This window comes from Apteryx rowi, unplaced genomic scaffold (genome assembly GCF_003343035.1).
Source record: "Apteryx rowi isolate R43461 unplaced genomic scaffold, aptRow1 scaffold_357, whole genome shotgun sequence".
NCBI lineage: Eukaryota > Metazoa > Chordata > Aves > Apterygiformes > Apterygidae > Apteryx > Apteryx rowi.
In genome coordinates, this window is record NW_020450052.1 from 109,958 (window position 1) to 128,477 (window position 18,520).

Consider the following 18,520-nt stretch of genomic DNA (forward strand, 5'->3'; position numbering starts at 1 on the left):
GTACCGAGGAGGCACGGGGCCTTCCCCCAGACCCCGGACCATCACCACACAGACACCAATATGAGGAGTGGCAAAATGGCGTTTAATGAAGCGTGTCCTGCTCTTTTATAATGCTGTAAAGCCCCGCCTTCTTTTCCGGCAGCAGTGCTCCGCCCGTTACGACCTTCCCATGTTCCGCCCCGCAGTGCCTCCCTGCTCATCCTTTTTCCTCCACACTCTTGTGAATGCTTGTTAATACAGAATTTCTTACCTGCCATTTCTCTTCCTAATTATGATGAAACTGTTAACCCATGTGGTTCAATTTGTGATGTTTTTGTAACAACTTTTTTGCAAGTCCTATTCAGAGTTCCTTTATTCTTTTCTTAGTCTGTTTTCAGCAGGAGCACTGAACACGACCATGCCATTCTTTGTATTTCCATACTCAGCTCTTTATTTCAGCTTTGTTGCACATTTTGTCTGCTCTTCCCCTAGGTGTAGATAAGATCTGATTTTGATCAAACACAACACTTTTTTGGGATTACAGTAGTTCCTAAATATTATGGTTTCATTGTAAGTGGAACATTTTCAGTTGATTTCTAATAAAATGAGTTAATACTTCCAGAACTTCCTTGCCCACTGTGTGCAATAAAATAGGTAGTTGTAGGTCCTTTTCTCTGTTATCTTCCCTCAAGGCATTCATATGGATGTGGAAGCCTTGTTTCTGTTATTTCCAGGTCTCAGTAAGAGTGCTGAGATAAGAATAAGAATGTTTTCTAGATACTCTTCATTTTTGTTTCCACCTTCATATACTGACAGTGCTTCAAATAAAACAGCAAATCCCTGCTTTGCGTGGGCTATGGTCACTTCTGACAACATGTTGTGCTGTCCTTTTTATGTATCAGGAAACCAGATTGTGACCAAGGATATAAAATTTAAAGTAGAGCTCACTATTAGACATCAGACACATTAGCTTCAACAGATACACCTAGTCTAAGAGCTCTCTGGTAAATATATATAATTAATTCTAAACAGAATTAAAAAAGATGAAACTTCTGTAACTGTGAATCATCCCTTAAATTCCGGCCTGGGAGGCCTAAGCCTGACGTGGCCTTTGGTGAGTATGAAGTTTGCTGACCTTTTTTCTGAATAATTAGAATACCCTTGTTTACTGTCATAGTGATTTTCTGAAGACCTCTGTGCATGTCTGTGGGGTACTGGTCTATATGATTTGATCATCCCTGCCAGGGGTAAACAGCAGATGCAAAGGGTGATTTGCGGTCTAACGCCCATGTCCGGTGTCCGTGAGGCAACGCCCAGGGCGAGGCGGAGGTCTCGCTGCTCAACATTGCTCCACCCAAAAGGACGCCTGGGCTGAGGCGGGAGTCTTGCAGCCTGGCGTTGTTGCTAAGGTCAAAAAAGGCCAGCAGCCAATGGCGCTCTCTGCTGAGCTCGACAAGGACCAATCATCCCACAGTGTTTGACTCAGCCCCGCCTCTCCAAGATTATAAATTCAGCACATAAACGTTCCTCCATTTGGAGGGCGAGAACGCCAACCCGCAGATGGGTTTGTGGGCCTGGACCTCTCTCCGCCCCAAACAGGGACGCCTCTTTGGTGAGACTTGCGCCTCTGACGATGTCAGACGTTACCCCGGGAAAAATACCATTGGTGAAAGTGCTTAATTATCAGTTTGAGCTAAAGAAAGTATAATTTTTGCAGCAGGTGCATTTACCAACGACAATTCTGAACCTGTTGTACCTGTTGCTTTAATAAATTGTTTATTTTACAACTTTGCAAAACTGGCTCAGGGAAAGTCCTTTTCGGAGGGTTCTGGCAGGCAAACGTTGATTACCAGATAAGGAAGGGCCTTTCCGCCTAATCATACCATTTCCCTCCCTTCATGTGACAATGTCTTTAGGGATAAACCTTACAATATGTGAGGCTTTGCAACTTTGATAAGTACAGCTTGTTGTTAAAGAACATATTTTGCCAGTGGAAGCTCTTCTGCAAAAAATTACCAACATACTAGATAGTTATTTTTGCTCATAGACTTAGTTATGCAGACTTAAAATCCTCTAAAAGGAAAACCAAAAAAAAAAAGAAAACCTAGAAACCAACTTGGAAATACAGAAAACCAAACAGTCTGGGAGTCTGCATTTAAAGTTGGCACTTAGGATAGCATTATATTTCATTTACTTTTTCCTTCTTATCTTTTTTCCACCAGTCACAAACAGGCGCAGCCTGAAGAAAAGATAAATTGCAATTTAAGGCAGAAAGCACCAAATTATTTGATAAAAGCAATGCTTCTATTGTTTTTCTGATATGGATTTATACCTCCATTTTCTGATATTTCTTTCTGACATTAGCTTTTGGTCTTTGATGCACTTAAGAGTAGTGTAAAATGCTGACTATACATTTTGCTATACATATATTGGAGAAAAGTATTAGCTACCGTAGCATTTACTTAGTCTTCTGTGCAGTAGCCTCCCTCTGAGGAGAGCCTTTGTTTATTGCCAGTAAATCATTGTTCCTGTTGATGTGATGTCATTTTTACTGGAAGCACCAATTTTCTTGGGATTTTTTTAAGACACTGTTTCTTTACAGATGATCCATGATCCTTTAAAACAAAGGGTCATTAACTCAAGACTTTTCTGGCTTCCTGCAGTTTCTGCTGAATGTGCTGTTATTTCTTACTCAAGTCTTGAGCTAGGTGTATTTTTTTTAAAAAAAGAGTTCTTGTCCTCTATCACTATGAGCCACTTTCAAACATCCTGTCCTTCCCTGAAGTTCTCAGATCTGCTGTCTTCTTACATGAAGTTAATTTTTCATGGAAATCCAAAATTTATTTCTTTTGCACCCTACCATCTAAAACAGAAACAGATCTTCTGAGAATAGGAAATCACTAGTAGAGAAGATACATGAGGGTTTGTTTTCCTAAATGTGCTATATGAAGTACCATGTGATTTTTATTTTATAGTGTTTCTTATGTTTTTTTTTAAATGGGATCTAAAATCAAGTTAACATATAAGAACAGCATACTAGTTCAGACCAAGAATCTATCTATCTCTGTAGCAGAGACAGATAAGTCTCCAGGAAGAGGATACCTGAGGACATATAAGAACAGAACAAGAATATAGGATAACAACCCCTAAAACACTCCAGGTATTTTGAGGTGAGGAGATTTCCTGAGTCTTTTGCAATCTCCCTTTGTGGCCCCCAATGAATGTCTCTTCTTAGTAATTATCCAGTCATCCTCTGAACTCACAGAAACCCTTCACATCTACAAAGTCTTTGGCAAAGAGTTCTATAGTTCTACTTTCTGTGTGAGGAACAACCTCCTTTCCTAATGGTCCCCACTGCATATTTATTTGAATTGTTTTTTACTGCTATCCAGCACTTAGCTGGTGTTTTCACAGAACTGTTTATACTTCCAAAGTTTTGCTCCTGAGTGGTAATAGTCAGCTGAGAGCCTCTCATTTTGTATGTCATTTTACACCTATCTGCACCTGTATTTTGTCTGCCATTTCAATGTCCAGTTCGTAAGATCCTTAACAATCTGCCACCAACCTTGGTATCTTGAATTACTTTGTATCATGAGAAACATGGTCACCTCCCTGCTAACCTCCTTTCCAGGACATTTAGGAAGATGTCGAATAGCAAAGAACGCCAGTACTGATCTCCCTACACCACAGGAATTCGCAGTTCACTCCTACTTTATGTTTCAGTTCTCTTAACCAGATACATTTATCTATGTACGGATAAATGCACTGGTGCAATGGCTGCTTGTTTTCCACAATGACAGTGAAGGCCGTTGTGGAAAGTCTTGGAAATCCAAACAGGCTATATGAACTTAATCACTGTTATTTCCGTACTTGTTGACTTTGTCAAAGAGCTTGGTTAGATTTCTGGGGCAAAACTCTTCACAGAAATCTGTGGGACTTATCTTCCCAAATATATTTACACAGATAACCAATAATTTATGCTTTCTTATATTTTGTACTAATTTGTTTGGTATAGAAGTCAGACTTTCAGGTCTGTATTTCCCCAGATCTCCTCAGAATTTATTCTGAAAATCAGCATCACATCTACTACTCTTCAGCCTTCTTGTATTGAGTTTTACGTGAGTGGTTACATGCTACATTTAGCAATTCATCTATTTCATCATTGAATTCCATTTGAACTCTCAGATGAACACCACCTAGTCCTGGTGAGTTGTTAACATTCATTTTGTCTATTTGTGTGTAATCACATTGATTCAGTCTCAAGTAGATCCTCTCTGAAGTCCCTCCATCATTAACCCAAGAAGGGATTCTAGGTGGGAAACTCTGTTTCCTTTACAGTGAATGTCACTTAAAAGAATACATTCAGCTTCTACACAGTGTTTTCGTTCTGAGTGCTCCTTTATACCACAATACCCTTTATACCTCAGTATAGACTTCCTGGTTTACCCTTTGATCCCAAAGGATTGCAGGGAGGGTTTGAGAAGAGTTTGAGTCCTTTGGCTAGTTGACCCTAGAACTCTTTTTTGTCTGCCAGCTATTCAAATAATTTTTAAATAATTTTATTATCTGTAAGCTGTTAATGTATACTTGGCTGATTTTTTTTTTGCCTTGTTTTTTCTTCATAATCGTATGACTTCTACTTATTTTTAGCACATACTGAGGTTCCAAGTGATCAGGAGCTCAAACTATAGCAAATATTGTGAAACTTGTGATAAATTCACACGAACGGACAAAAAGGATAAAATGATGGCCTTTTAAACGTAACACATATGTATCCCTCATTAGTTTTAGTTCAAAATCTGCCACATTAGTTTACAGTGCCATTGCAGATAGTATGAGCTAGGGGTGATTTTCCATTAAAACAGAATAGGATCTCCACACATGCAGTCTTCCCCATGGTCTGAGAATGAGCATCTGGGATAATAGCATTTTCAAATATTCCATATAGAGACATCTATCTGTGAACAACCTAATAAAGTTATTGAGAAGTTGCTGTGTGACCCAGATTTAGACTTTCATTCATTTTCAGACCTTTAAGTCTTACTGATCTTAGATCCATGCTATTTACTGCTTGGAAGTCAGTGATATTTGACTATTGCATGTTTGTGATCTTCTTCCTACTTATCAAATCATATGCAATATGTTTATGGACTGTATCATCTCATAGAAATCAGTCTATTTAAATATCCTGTCTCGGCTTAGGGCTTTGTTTTCTTTGATTTTATATACAGTAATAATATTCAGTAGTGTAATGTTAACTTCCATTCTGAGAATATGCTAATATAGGTTTTATATTTCAATAAAATTAGTTTTTCTAAATCACATGTAAACTATCTAAGTTTACATATCTATCAAGGAAGGCCAAGTCTACCTTCTCCTCAAAATTGTATTTATAAAACTGCCTATGTAAATGGAAGGCTCAAGGTCAACTGCTAATCATGGTTGATAGCCCAAAGGTTGGACAGAGTTCCCAATAATGCTACTTCTAGACAGTATCACTTTCAGAACTTGAAAGAAAGGGGTTGCTCTTGGCTAACTTGCAGGACAGTTACATATTATTCTGATTTTGGCCATTTGTCACTGGGTCGTAGCTTCAAAGAAGAGTGTCATCAAGGAAATTCCCATTCCTTCCAAGCTGTCTCATTTATTATTTGCATTCCACTGATGGGTGTCATTTTATTCTTCTCTGCCTTAATTTTTTTGGTGACAGCTGCAATGGGCACTATCCTAAGTACAAAGTAGAGTATCTCTTCACCAGCCATCTGGCAGCTGTTTTTTGTTTTTGTTTTTTTTTTTCTTCCGTGTTCCTTGTGTCCTCTCCACTGTATCATTCTATTACACAGCACATGTCCATGTCTAATTTTTTCTTTCTGACCAAATTCTGACTCTATTCCTGGCATTTGTCTTGTAGGGAAGGCTGATGAAGTGATGATTGGTATTTAAGTTGGTGAAAGAGCCAGTCACAGTTTCAACTAACATTGATCCATGTCAACCAGAATCCTCCCTCTCAGGTCAGCAAAATAATTTTATCACAAAAGTGATTTCTGAGTATCTAGGCAAATGCAAGTTCTTTGAAAGCAAGCTATGTTCTTTTTAAACCGCAATTCTGTTGTTAGCACAGCTAACAGAGGCAGTGAACAGACTCAGCAGTTTGCACAGCAGTTCACGCAGAAGGGCACAAGAAGGTACCTTCATTTCCAATCCCAGCAGTGTACGCTTCCTCAGGTATGGTCATGACACACCACAGAGCACACTCCCCAGCAGCTGTGGGAGTCGCTGCATCTGTTGTGTCAGAGGCTTTGACCCAGACAGACCTTCTGACAGCAGATGCAGCTCTACGGGTCTCAGGCTGCAAGGAGTGCTTGGGGCCTCTCTGTGAAGCCTGGGCTGGCAGTCAGCTCTCCTGCAGAAGGTGTGCTGTTGTTGACAAGTTGTGTCATCAGGTAAGGGAGGTATGGGAGGAAGTCAGTAGGCTGTGCAGCATCTGAGAGGATGAGCAGGAGATAGCTGGGGTATTCTTGGAGACCATACAGCTCCAGGAGTCCCAAACACCCACAGCAGTGGAGTTGCCGGAGGGCTCTGTGCCGTGTGAAATGGTACATCATAACACTGTAGAAGGCGACTGGAAACTGGTCACTTCTCATAGGAGGAGAAAGGCTCCTACTCCTCCTGAAGGCTTGCATTTGAGGAACAGGTTTAGTGCCCTCCAGGATGAGGAGGAGCTGGGCATGGCTGCAAGGGAAGTACCTGGAACAACAGACCCTGCACCTTGCCGGAACGCCCGGAAGAAGCGGCGGGTGATTATTGTGGGGGACTCCCTGCTGCAGGGGATGGAGGCACCTATCTGCTGACCTGACCTCTTGTCTGGAGAGTTTTGTTGCCTTCTGGGGGCTCGAATACGAGATGTCATGGAAAGACTGCCAAGGCTTGTCCATGTGTTGGACTGTTACCCTCTGCTGCTCTTCCATGTGGCACTAATGATACCAAGGGCAAACTGAAACCATCAAACAGGATTTCAGAGCTCTGGGGATGGTGGCCAAGGGTCTGTCTGGGAGCCAAGGTCATTTTTTCCTCAATCCTGCCAGTGAGGGGGATGGATGAGAGGAGGAGTAGATGGATTTTCCAAGTTAACAGCTGACTGTGCTGATGATGTTGGCAACAGGGTTTTTGTTTCTGTGACCATGGGACCCTGTTTGAAGATTGACAACTGCTGGGGAGAGATGGGATCTGCCTCACTAAGCGGGGCACGCGGGTCTTTGCCAACAGGTTGGCCAACCTGGTAAGGAGGGCTTTAAACTAGGAAAGGTGGGGGAAAGGGAGAGTTATAGTGCCAGGGTAGTTGGCAAAAGACAGCTCAAGTCAGGACGCCTCCAGCAGGTGAAGGCAGCCAGGGAAGTGCGCATGGGATGTGGCTATGGAGGACCCTCTTGCACCCCTCCTGGGAAACCTGCATGCTCGATCACCTCTCTGAAATGCCTGTACACCAATGCACGCAGCATGGGGAACAAACAGGAAGAACTAGAGATCTGTGTGCGGTCACAGGGCCATGATCTCATTGCCATTATAGAGACATGGTGGGATAGCTCGCATGACTGGAGTGCTGTCATGGAAGGCTACATGCTTTTTAGGAAAGACAGGCCAGGAAAGCGAGGTGGTGGAGTTGCTCTTTGAGAGAGCAACTGGAATGTATTGAGCTGTGCCTAGGGGTGGATGAAGAGCGAGCTGAGATTATGGGTAAGGATTAAAGGGCAGGCTAGCATGGGTGACCCTGTTGTGGGTGTTTACTACAGGCCACCTGATCAGGAAGAGGAAGTTGATGAGGCYTTCTACAGACAGCTGGAAGTAGCCTCACGATCCCAGGCCCTGGTTCTCATGGGGGACTTCAACCACCCTGATATCTGCTGGAAAGACAACACAGCTAGTGTCGGAACTCTTATCGGTAGTCACGGAAGTAAACCATCCTCTGCTACCAGATGTCGGAGTGGGGGACGGGCCCGGAGTAACGATGAGTCTCAATATGAGTATGGTCGTTCTCCCTTTATTAGAGCTTACACAGAGTATATATAGACAAGCAATAAGCATGCACTAGCAATAGCTGTATGATTGGTTTACAGCTTCCGTCCACGCGCCTAAAGCGGATATATGATTGGTGCAAAGTTGCTGTTCACGTGGAGGGGCTTGTYGGCCCCCTCCTTGACTTGTTTACCACTACTTGCCTTCCCCTTTCGTAATGGTCTAGGAATGCTCAAGGACAGTTCACATAGCCGTGTGATCCTCCCTCTGTTGTGAAGACAGGATTGCTCACTTCTAAGAGATCATGCCCCTTTTCACTTAACCATTCTTCCACAAGCTAGGCACAAACAGTCCCAGAGGTTCCTGCAGAGCATTGGTGACAACTTCTTGACACAGGTGGTGGAGGAGCCAACGAGAAGAGGTGTGCTGCTGGACCTTGTACTAACAAACAAGAAGGACTGGTGGAAGATGTGAAGGTTGGGGGCAGCCTTGGCTACAGTGACTGTGGGGTTCAGGATCCTGCGAGGAGGAGGCAGGGCACTAAGTAGGATCGCAACCCTGGACTTCAGGAGAGCAAACTTTGGCCTCTTCAGGAACCTACTTGGAGGAATCACATGGGTTAGGGCCCTAGAAGGAAGGGGGGTCCAAGAGAGCTAGTTAATATTCAAGCATCACTTCCTCCAGGCTCAAGAACGGTGCATCCCTATGAATAAGAAGTCAAGCACAGGGGGCAGGAGACCTGCATGGATGAGCAAGGAGCTCCTGGCAAAACTCAAACAGAAGAAGGAAGTATACAGAAAGTGGAAGGGGGACAGGCCACTTGGGAGGGATATAGGAATGTTGTCAGAGTATGCAGGGATGCGATAAGGAAGGCTAAGGCACATTGGAATGAAATCTGGCAAGAGATGTCAAGGACAACAAGAAGGGCTTCTTCAAATACATCAGTAGCAAGAGGAAGACTAGGGAAAATGTGGGCCCTTTGCTGAATGGGGTGGGTGCCCTGGTGACGAAGGATGCAGAGAAGGCAGAGTTACTGAATGCCGCCTTTGCTTCAGTCTTTACTGCTCAGGCCAGCCCTCAGGAACCCCAGACCCTGGAGGCAAGAGAGAAAGTCTGGAGAAAGGAAGACTTTCCCTTGGTGGAGGAGGATCGGGTTAGAGACCATTTAAGCAAACGTGACACCCACAAATCCATGGGCCCCGATGGGATGCACCCACGAGTGCTGAGGGAGCTGGCGGACGTTATTGCTAAGCCACTCTCCATCATCTTTGAAATGTCATGGAGAACAGGAGAGGTGCCTGAAGACTGGAAGAAAGCCAGTGTCACCCCAGTCTTCAAAAAGGGCAAGAAGGAGGACCCAGGGAACTACAGGCCAGTCAGCCTCACCTCCATCCCTGGAAAGGTGATGGAGCAGCTCATCCTGGAGGCCATCTCCAAGCATGTGGAGGACAAGAAGGTGATCAGGAGTAGTCAGCATGGCTTCACCAAGGGGAAATGATGCCTAACCAATCTGATAGCCTTCTGTGATGGAATGTCTGGCTGGGTAGATGAGGAGAGAGCAGTGGATGTTGTCCGCCTTGACTTCAGCAAGGCTTTTGACACTGTCTCCCATAACATCCTCATAGACAAGCTCAGGAAGTGTGGGTTAGATGAGTGGACAGTGAGGTGGATTGAGAACTGGCTGAATGGCAGAGCTTGGAGAGTTGTGATCAGCAGCGCAGAGTCTAGTTGGAGGCCTGTAGCTAGCRGTGTCCCCCAGGGGTCAGTACTGGGTCCAGTCTTGTTCAACTTCTTCATCAATGACCTGGATGAAGGAACAGAGTGCACCCTCAGCAAGTTTGCCGACGGTACAAAACTGGGAGCAGTGGCCGATACACCAGAGGGCTGTGCTGCCATTCAGAGAGACCTGGACAGGCTGGAGAGGTGTGCAGAGAGGAACCTCATGAAGTTCAACAAAGGCAAGTGCAGGGTCCTGCACCTGGGGAGGAATAACCCCATGCACCAGTACAGGTTGGGGGTTGACCCGCTGGAAAGCAGCTCTGCGGAGAAGGACCTGGGAGTGCTGGTGGACACCAAGTTAAGCATGAGGCAGCAATGTGCCCTTGTGGCCAAGAAGGCCAATGGTATCCTGGGCTGCATCAGGAAGAGTGTTGCCAGCAGGTCGAGGGAGGTGATTCTCCCCCTCTACTCAGCCCTGGGGAGGCCACATCTGGAGTACTGCGTCCAGTGCTGGGCTCCCCAGTACAAGAGGGATGTGGCACTACTGGAGCAAGTCCAGCGAAGGGCCACAAAGATGATTAGGGGACTGGAGCATCTCTCTTATGAGGAAAGACTGAGAGAGCTGGGCCTGTTCAGCCTGGAGATGAGAAGGCTGAGGGGGGATCTTCTGAATGCATTTAAATATCTGAAGGCAGGGTGTCAAGAGGATGGAGCCAGACTCTTCACAGTGGTGCCCAGCGACAGGACGCAAGGCAATGGGCACAAACTGAAATACAGGAAGGTCCATCTGAACATGAGGAAAAACCTTTTTACTGTGGGGGTGACAGAGCACTGGAACAGGTTGCCCAGAGAGGTTGTGGAGTCTCCTTCTCTGGAGATATTCAAAACCCGCCTGGACGCGATCCTGTGCAATGTCCTCTAGGTGACCCTGCTTGAGCAGAGGGGTTGGACTTAGACAATCTCCAGAGGTCACTTCCAACCTCAGACATTCTGTGATTCTGTGAGAATTCACAGTGAGGTTTTAACTGGCTGGTCTCCAACTGTTATTAAAGAATAAAGTAAACAAAAGGATGTTTTAAAGATAAAATATATAGAAATTATATAGTCAATTCCGTTTATTCACACTTAAATGATGTACAGCTGACCCTCAAATGGTGTGTGAGAGTGTAACTGTAAATAATGTAGCAAAGCGAGTGTACATTACCCCTGCTTAGGTTCTGGCTGCTGTGTTTTATTTCCCAAAATTTCAGAGAACAATGGGGAAGAAATACAGCACAAATTTTTACAGATTATTCCTACCAAAAGCAGAAAAAGATCTCACTGATTTCTTCTGAATTATTACCATGTTGTGTCATGTTACTATGACAGGGTCTGATACAGGCATTATCCTTTAGTGGAAGATGTGTCACATTTCCATGAAGACTGTATATAATAAAATTCCAAGCAATGTTTTTTTTAAAACCATATATATTTATTTTGAGCATTTCTTTTGAATCAAGCCATGTTTCAGAAATAAAATCTCAGATCTAGCCAAGAATCTAGCTCTTAACATTTCTTCATGTTTACTTTAATGGGTACATGAATAAAAAGCCCATCTTTTGAAATGATTCAGAGATTATCAGAGACCTTTGCCTTCTACCTGTTAGAGTATATGTAGAATTATCTGCAGACTGACAGCATTCCAGTTACCTAAATGCAATTTGTGCACATGCATACATTAGAGAAAATTAAATACCATATGGTGCTGAGCCAGTCACAATTTGTACTGCTTGAAAATAGCACACTTTTGAAGCCTGATGACAAATTTTATGGGTTTTCTCTCTTGCTAATTTATGGAAAAATAGCTCTTAACCATTTATCCACAGAAGCACTGCCTAAGCTGTGGCTGTAAAAATTCATTGCAAGAACTATTTCTAAGTAAATGACTGTCTATAAAACACAAAAGACCTATGAAAAGAGGTTTTTCCTCTTCAAATACTTTTGAATTTTTTTCCATTCAGTGGCCTTTCTGGCTGATGTTGTGTTTTTGCTGCTTATGAACAGCCTGAACAATGAAGGTAAAATGAACTGTTCCTACTACCCCTCATATACACTAATGTCACTGTACTTCAGAGGCATTCACAGTGAAATGGATAACCTATTTCCTGGAAAATTTCAGGACAGTGTTTGTGCCAATGCAGCTGGTTAGTGTTAGTCAAAGATTTTCCTTAAATTGCTGGTAAAATATAGGGCATTAATGTAGCAGAGTTATTACTAACTCTGGGTAGAAAAGGGCAGCCATCTGTATGAACCTTTAGTGTAAACTTTAATGTTTAGGCTGAGCAATGACTTTTTGTTTGCTGCACATGAAAGCTGTAAATTACTGAAGCAGCAAATAAAGCATTTAATCTTTGTGTTTCTGTAAGCACATCCTTGCCCCACCTGAGACTGGAGGCACCTCATAAGAGATGCTGGTATATGTGATAAGAAAACCTGGGGAGCTTATATTCTGTATCTCATTAGAAAGGAATAAAACTCATGAAGTTTAGTGGCATTTCTCCCTGATCTGAGTCAGCTATTTCAGGTCCTTGTGTAGATAAGGAAGAAGAAAGCTGATATTCCTGTACCCATTTAATACATAGAGATAGCGATGTACTGATTAATTGGTTAACTTGTCTGTGAGCACACAGGATCCTCCCCAAGGCTGATAACTGAACCTCAGGTGTCCCAAGCCACAGCTTGTTAAAAACAGGACTGCACATTTTACAGTGTAAAAAGGCCAAAAATTCAACAACTGCTTCAGAAGATGGAGGAAATGGATTTTGATACCATTTTAAATATGTTTTCTCTCTCTCTCTCTGTCTCTAACGTTGATTAGAATGTCTCTCATTTCTCACATAATCTTATGCTGTCATTCATCAATGAATTGTCATTTATACTCAGTTTGTGTTATAATGCTGCTCATTGTTTCCGGCCTCCCCTTTGTTTAAGAAGAATATGGAGTATAGTGAAAAGTCTGTTCTAAAAATGAGTTGCAAATGTTTCAATATCTCTCAGCTCTAAAAGCATGTATATATGTCTGTCTAATTAGAAACTTTCCTTTTGCTCTTTTATGGACTCTGGGAGATTTTGCCTCATTTTACACAGAAAAAATAGATAATTCAGTATTGATGGAAGTACTGTAATTTGAAGTCTTGAATTGGAAGTCCCGTGTTTCTTTTTTTTTGGACCATTCCAGTAAAAAGTCCGTGTATAAATTAATTAAAAATAAAAGCTGTTTCTGACAAATATAAGAACTTCTACTTTAAGCAAAGCATCCATTTATTTTAGTGAGACTTTTTACTTGAGTAAACCCATTTTAAGAGAATTTTGTAAATCAATTTGATGTAGTAATCAACACAGAGCATAGTTTAAGAGAACCTCAAGAAGGCTACATTAAATAAGATCCATGTTGTCTGAGTAAAAAAAAAATATATATATATATATAAATACATTCCTTGACACTACACATTTGTGCGGTTTTGTATCATTCCTCTATTGTCTGGAAATTGCTGCCCTTTGGGCATGGGAGGTGCTCCTTCACTACCTGTTTTAAGGGTCAGACTGAGGCTCTTCTTCTTCATATTGCCTTTAGCTGAACTCCTCTAGTCCCTTTAAAGCATACAATGCCTTGGGGCATTTGTGTGAATAATGTGCTTTGTAAATGAGATTGTATGGGTTTCTCATTGGAACTCTGCCATAACTATGTTTAACAGAAAGCCTCACCACCTCTCAGGATACACAGGTGATGTGAAAGATAAAAATATTCCTAGCTTTGTGAAAGTCTCTTACAAGAAGTCAGATCATTTAAAAACAGATTTTATTTCATTAGAATGCAAACCAAGACTTGGAATCACTGAAGAATAAATTGCCTATCTGCACCAGTAGGAGGTTATACCTGCCAGTTAGCTTCTTAGAGCTCCCTCAGCTGCTGTGGAGCCTAAATTCTCTAGATACCCTACTCTCCACAAGCAGAGATTCCTAGGTGCATAAAGGTCTGCCTCTGTATGCTTGGGATGGTCTATAGCTTAATAAAGATGTTCAGCTTAGTACTGAGCTTATGCTTAGTACTTAGCTTATGAGTGAGGTTCATTGGGCTTTCTAGCCACGAAATGAGGACATTCTTAGCTTGTCAGAGGAGCCTGATACAAAGTCTGAGCATATGCTCTTTCTCCCTTGACCTGCATAAAGTATAAATAAATAAGGGAAAAGGAGGAGAGAATGAGGATGCATGTTCATAAACTGTATACTGATATAAATTGCAGCAAGACTGGGGACAAGGTCTTCTCTATTCCCCTCTATTTTTCTCTGTGTTGGTGAATTCCTCAGTGAATTAGTCACCAAATCATTCTCATGCACTTTCTTTCTTATTATTGTAGTTCTTGAAGGAGAGACTGAGAGATGTCCAGCCTAGAAAACCTTTCATTATTTTCCCTGCAGGGCATTCTCCCAAAAGATGAGAAATAGAGAATGGCAAAAACAGAAATTAGCTCTCCACAGCCTCCTGAGTGGGCTACTCTGTGAGCTAGTACATACATTAATTATGGTCTTAATATGGGGCTGTCTTGGGTGTTTAAGTGCATAAAGTTAAATCTAAAAGAACTTAGATCCAGTGAGTCAGTCACAGTTGTGCTTCTAATTGCTAACTGCCCTCTCTGTATAGAATGAATCTCTGCAAAATAATCCAGATAGTTCTCTCAAGAGCCTTTTCAAAGACACATTTCTCATATTTTTTTTTCCTACCCAAATATAGCAAGATTAGCAATCAACAAATGGTGTTAGCATAACATAGAATTGCAAATATTTATGGTTTGTCTATTAAGTAAATGAAATAATATACCAGTTTTGGTAACTTGTGTGTCTCAGATCATCTTTCTGTCATCTACATGACATCTACAAACTCTCTGGGTTTTGTTCCACTGCACTTGTGTTATGTGTGTGTGCCACGATATGGTGGACCATCACCACCATTTCTCTTTCAGGTTTTTATTTAATCTGTCAGTCATTCTTTTGCCAAGCCCTTTTTTGGCAGTGGAAATAAATATTGTGTGGTCATTTTTCTGATAGTGCTATCAGAAAAATAGATAAAAATCAGATAAATCAGATAAAAAAAAGTCAAGGACTAAAACTTCATTCTCTGTTTGAAAGTACTAATATACTAATGCTCATTTTTTGCTAGTCCTATTAAACATAAACCACTCTTTTCCAATTTTGAACAGACTGTTGTTATAATAGATATAGCACTTTCTAATTCTGCTGCGTTGTATACTATTTTATGTCCTATAAAAAATGTCATCTATGCATCACACTTAAAAATATTTGGTATCAGCTGCCTCTCTCAGAATTTCTTCCACTGTGGGTGGTGGACAATTATGTATATTTTTCATTCATTTGAGGCAATTTATAAGTGAAGATGTCCATCTTTTTCCCTTACAGGGGCCAACAAGTGTACTCAGTCTTAGCTCTTTTACTTATTCTATAATCTCCCATGAACAATGATCTTATTTTTTTTCTCTTTCATCTTAGAGAAAGGGGAACGTATTAATGGGCAAAGTTGCAAGGCAGTTGGTCTCTTTCATCTCTATTCTGTACACTCCAAGTCCTGGTATTGGGTATAAAGAAATTCATCGTATCTATCTATTGTTGGTCCAATTAATGTTTTAACAGTCTAATAGTCCAATTCTGTAACGCAGAAAAGCCTCACCAGCTTAAATTGTTATTAAGGAAAAATCCCTACCCCAAACCTTCCTAGTATCTCCCTTTCTGCCTGATGCTGGGCTCACCCATTCAATGCCCTTCTAGGTCTTAAGGTCGACAGTCCCAGGCTTCCTCAAGGACAACAGCGGTGTGGTCCGGATGAGCTGGCAGCATCCAAAGGTCTTTGCCAGGAGTACGATGGTGCGGGTGTCTTCCTCCTCAGTCCTGGGACCTGGCTGATTTTATTCCCATGCGCCGCCCGCCCGCGGTGCTGCGGCGGGGCGCTGCGCGGCGAGGGCTGAGCGCGGCCCGGGCGCCCCCCGGGGCGGCTCAGCGGCCCCAGGGCTGCTGGCGGGGGGGGCCGCAGCGGCTCCCGCGGTTTGCCAGACCCTTCCCGCGGGCGGCGCTGGCAGAGCTCGAGCTCACGCCGCGGAGGCGACGGGCGCTTGGCCGCGAGGCCGGCGCGGCAGCGAGCGCAGCCCGGCTCCGGCCGCGGGGAGGGAGCCCGCGCCAGCCCCGAGCCGCCGCGCTCAGCGCCCGCGCAGCCTCCCGCCTCTCGCCGCCAACGGCAGAAATCATGTTTACCCAGCATCATTGTGAACTTCAGTCCCAGAAAATGTCTTCAGATGTTTTCTCTGTTTTTTTTTGTCTTCTGCTTTTCCATGTCTTCACTCTCTTGTAGAGCTCAAGAGCTCAACAAAACTGGACAGTCTAGCGTGTAACAGGATTAGGAAATATTTTCTTCAGTTTTTAATTTATACATACTGTTAATTAACATACCAAACTATCCTAAAGGAAAGAAGGTTATCAGAATGAGCCATTAACTTTGACTATTTTCCCTGTATTCCTGAATGCTAATAGAAATGTTTTAAACGTTCTAGCTGCATTTTTTTCAAAATCAGCTGGTTTCCTAAATGTTTCTCTGTGATATTTCGTTCAGTTCTGGTGCAGCTGTCTGCCCCGATCATGTAAAGAATGGCTCTGAGCTAACAGTGCTTGGGTACCTGCCTTGCTTATGCTGTGCTTGCCACCAACTCTGATGACACCTTCCAAGGTAATGTAACACACTGTTTTTTTGATTTTTTTCCCCCCAAATTGTCTTGGCCTCTGTATTTTGCTACAGTTTCTATGGCTTCATTTATGCTTCTTTACAAATTGGTTGAGTTCCTTGCTTGACAAATTCAACATGCTTTGCCAAATTTTGGTGTTCCAGTTGCCTGCCTGACTTTTTTGGTCTCGAATAAGAGTTACAGCTTAGTATTTTATTACATGTACTCAAGAAATTCCTACCCATATTTCTATCTTCACATTCCCAAATCTGCAAGACCGTCTCTTTGGCTTCTTCTGAGTCACTGATTTTTCTATTGTTTCACTTTCCCTTTTTTACCTTTTGGTTAAAATAAATAAATAAATAAAACAAAGTGCCCAAACTACTTCCTCCCAAAGCCAGTAGATAAGTTTTTCATGTGTTTGTTTTTGTTTTTTTTTTTTGTACAAACCATACATAGGCTTTTTATCTAATCATATTGACATAACTGCATCTCCAGATGTTTTATCACAAAGACTAGCTAAAATTACTGCTGTCAACTCTTCTTTTGCTTGCACGTTGAATTTCAGAGTGGTGTTTGGGAGGACAGAAATGGCTGTTACCTTAGAGGCCCCTGTGTCTGGAAGAGTTGGTGAGGAGGTACTGAGAAGATGCCTCCTGAGCAGGTAGCATTACTCCTGGGAGGGGAAGGCAAACACACAGTTCTTCCCATCTCAGTGGCTTTATACTGGTGTATCTGCATTTATCACAGGTAGCCACAGCTGCAGTTGCAAGCTGCAGAGCTCCGTAGCGTACAGTGCAGAATTGACACACTGTCAGGAGGGGGAGTCGAAGATGACAAGCAGGCTAGGGACAGAAGGTACAGACAAAGTGGAAGCGTGTTATCCTTTTAAAGTATAAAGCGGTTACCAAAGTACCAGTTAAATAATGTGCCGTAATTATCAAAAGGGTTAACGATCAACCATACATTCAGCCTGTGTGTCACTGGCTGTGAACATTGGCGGCAGCATGTATTGACAGGAGAAGTCAAAGCTTTCCGTTGAAGTGAGGAGACAGAGAAAACAAAGTGGTTTCTAATCCCCATACAGCTTTTGTGATTTGGATGAACTTGATTTCCCCCCCCCCCACACACACAAACTAAGCTTTTCTTTTCCGAATCAGAATGTAAGGTTGCTTACTCAGCCTTTGTTTCTAAGAGTCTAGTGCTTGGGTCTCTCGAGGCGTGTTGTCATAGAGGTGTATTTGCAGCAGGTTAAGCCACACAGATCCGAATTTCATGATCTCATACTGCCTGTCATCTTCAACATTCTTCATTCAGAAACTGGTTGTAATGTTTCCCATGCATTCATCCCCTGCTCTAAACACTGTCCCCTTGGTAATCTATATGGCACTTATGCAAGCAGCAGACTGAGTTGTCAGCATAGTTTGTATCTCCATTAAGAAATACAGTTTGCTATTGCTGCTCAAGGTCGTCATAGTCCTTCTAAAAGACTTTGCAGAGGGAAAAAGTGTCACCTGATAGCAAATGTGAAGGCAGTTCATTTGCTAGAGTATGCGTTTTTAGAAGCTTGGGTATGAAAGTCTTAGCCTCATTCCATAAATTACAATGCAGAATGTCCTCTGTGTCTCAAAATTATGCCTTTTATTTGAGGTCAATATTTCTATAGGGTTTTATAGTAAAATAGGTCTTTGACATACAACTTTATTTTCTATTTTTTATTTTAAAAGATAAAGACATTCAGTAGTTAGCCCAATATTGGTAAATACTCAAGGATTGCACATTGGGGCAGTAGGTCTAGTAGACATTTGAATATCATAATACTGTAATAGTTTGCACTGCACTTGGAGCTATAATAATCACAAAGAGTAGCAATTATAATAATGCCTACGGAAAGGCAATCTTTTCAGTCTTAGAAGAAAAAAAAAGAATCTCTTCTCTGTCATTATGAAGCGATTCACTAGAGTCATAGAGACTGAGGTGTTATAAAAAGGAATTAGAAAAATTGTGTTAGTAATAGTCATAGTACAGTCATGTCTGAAATCAGC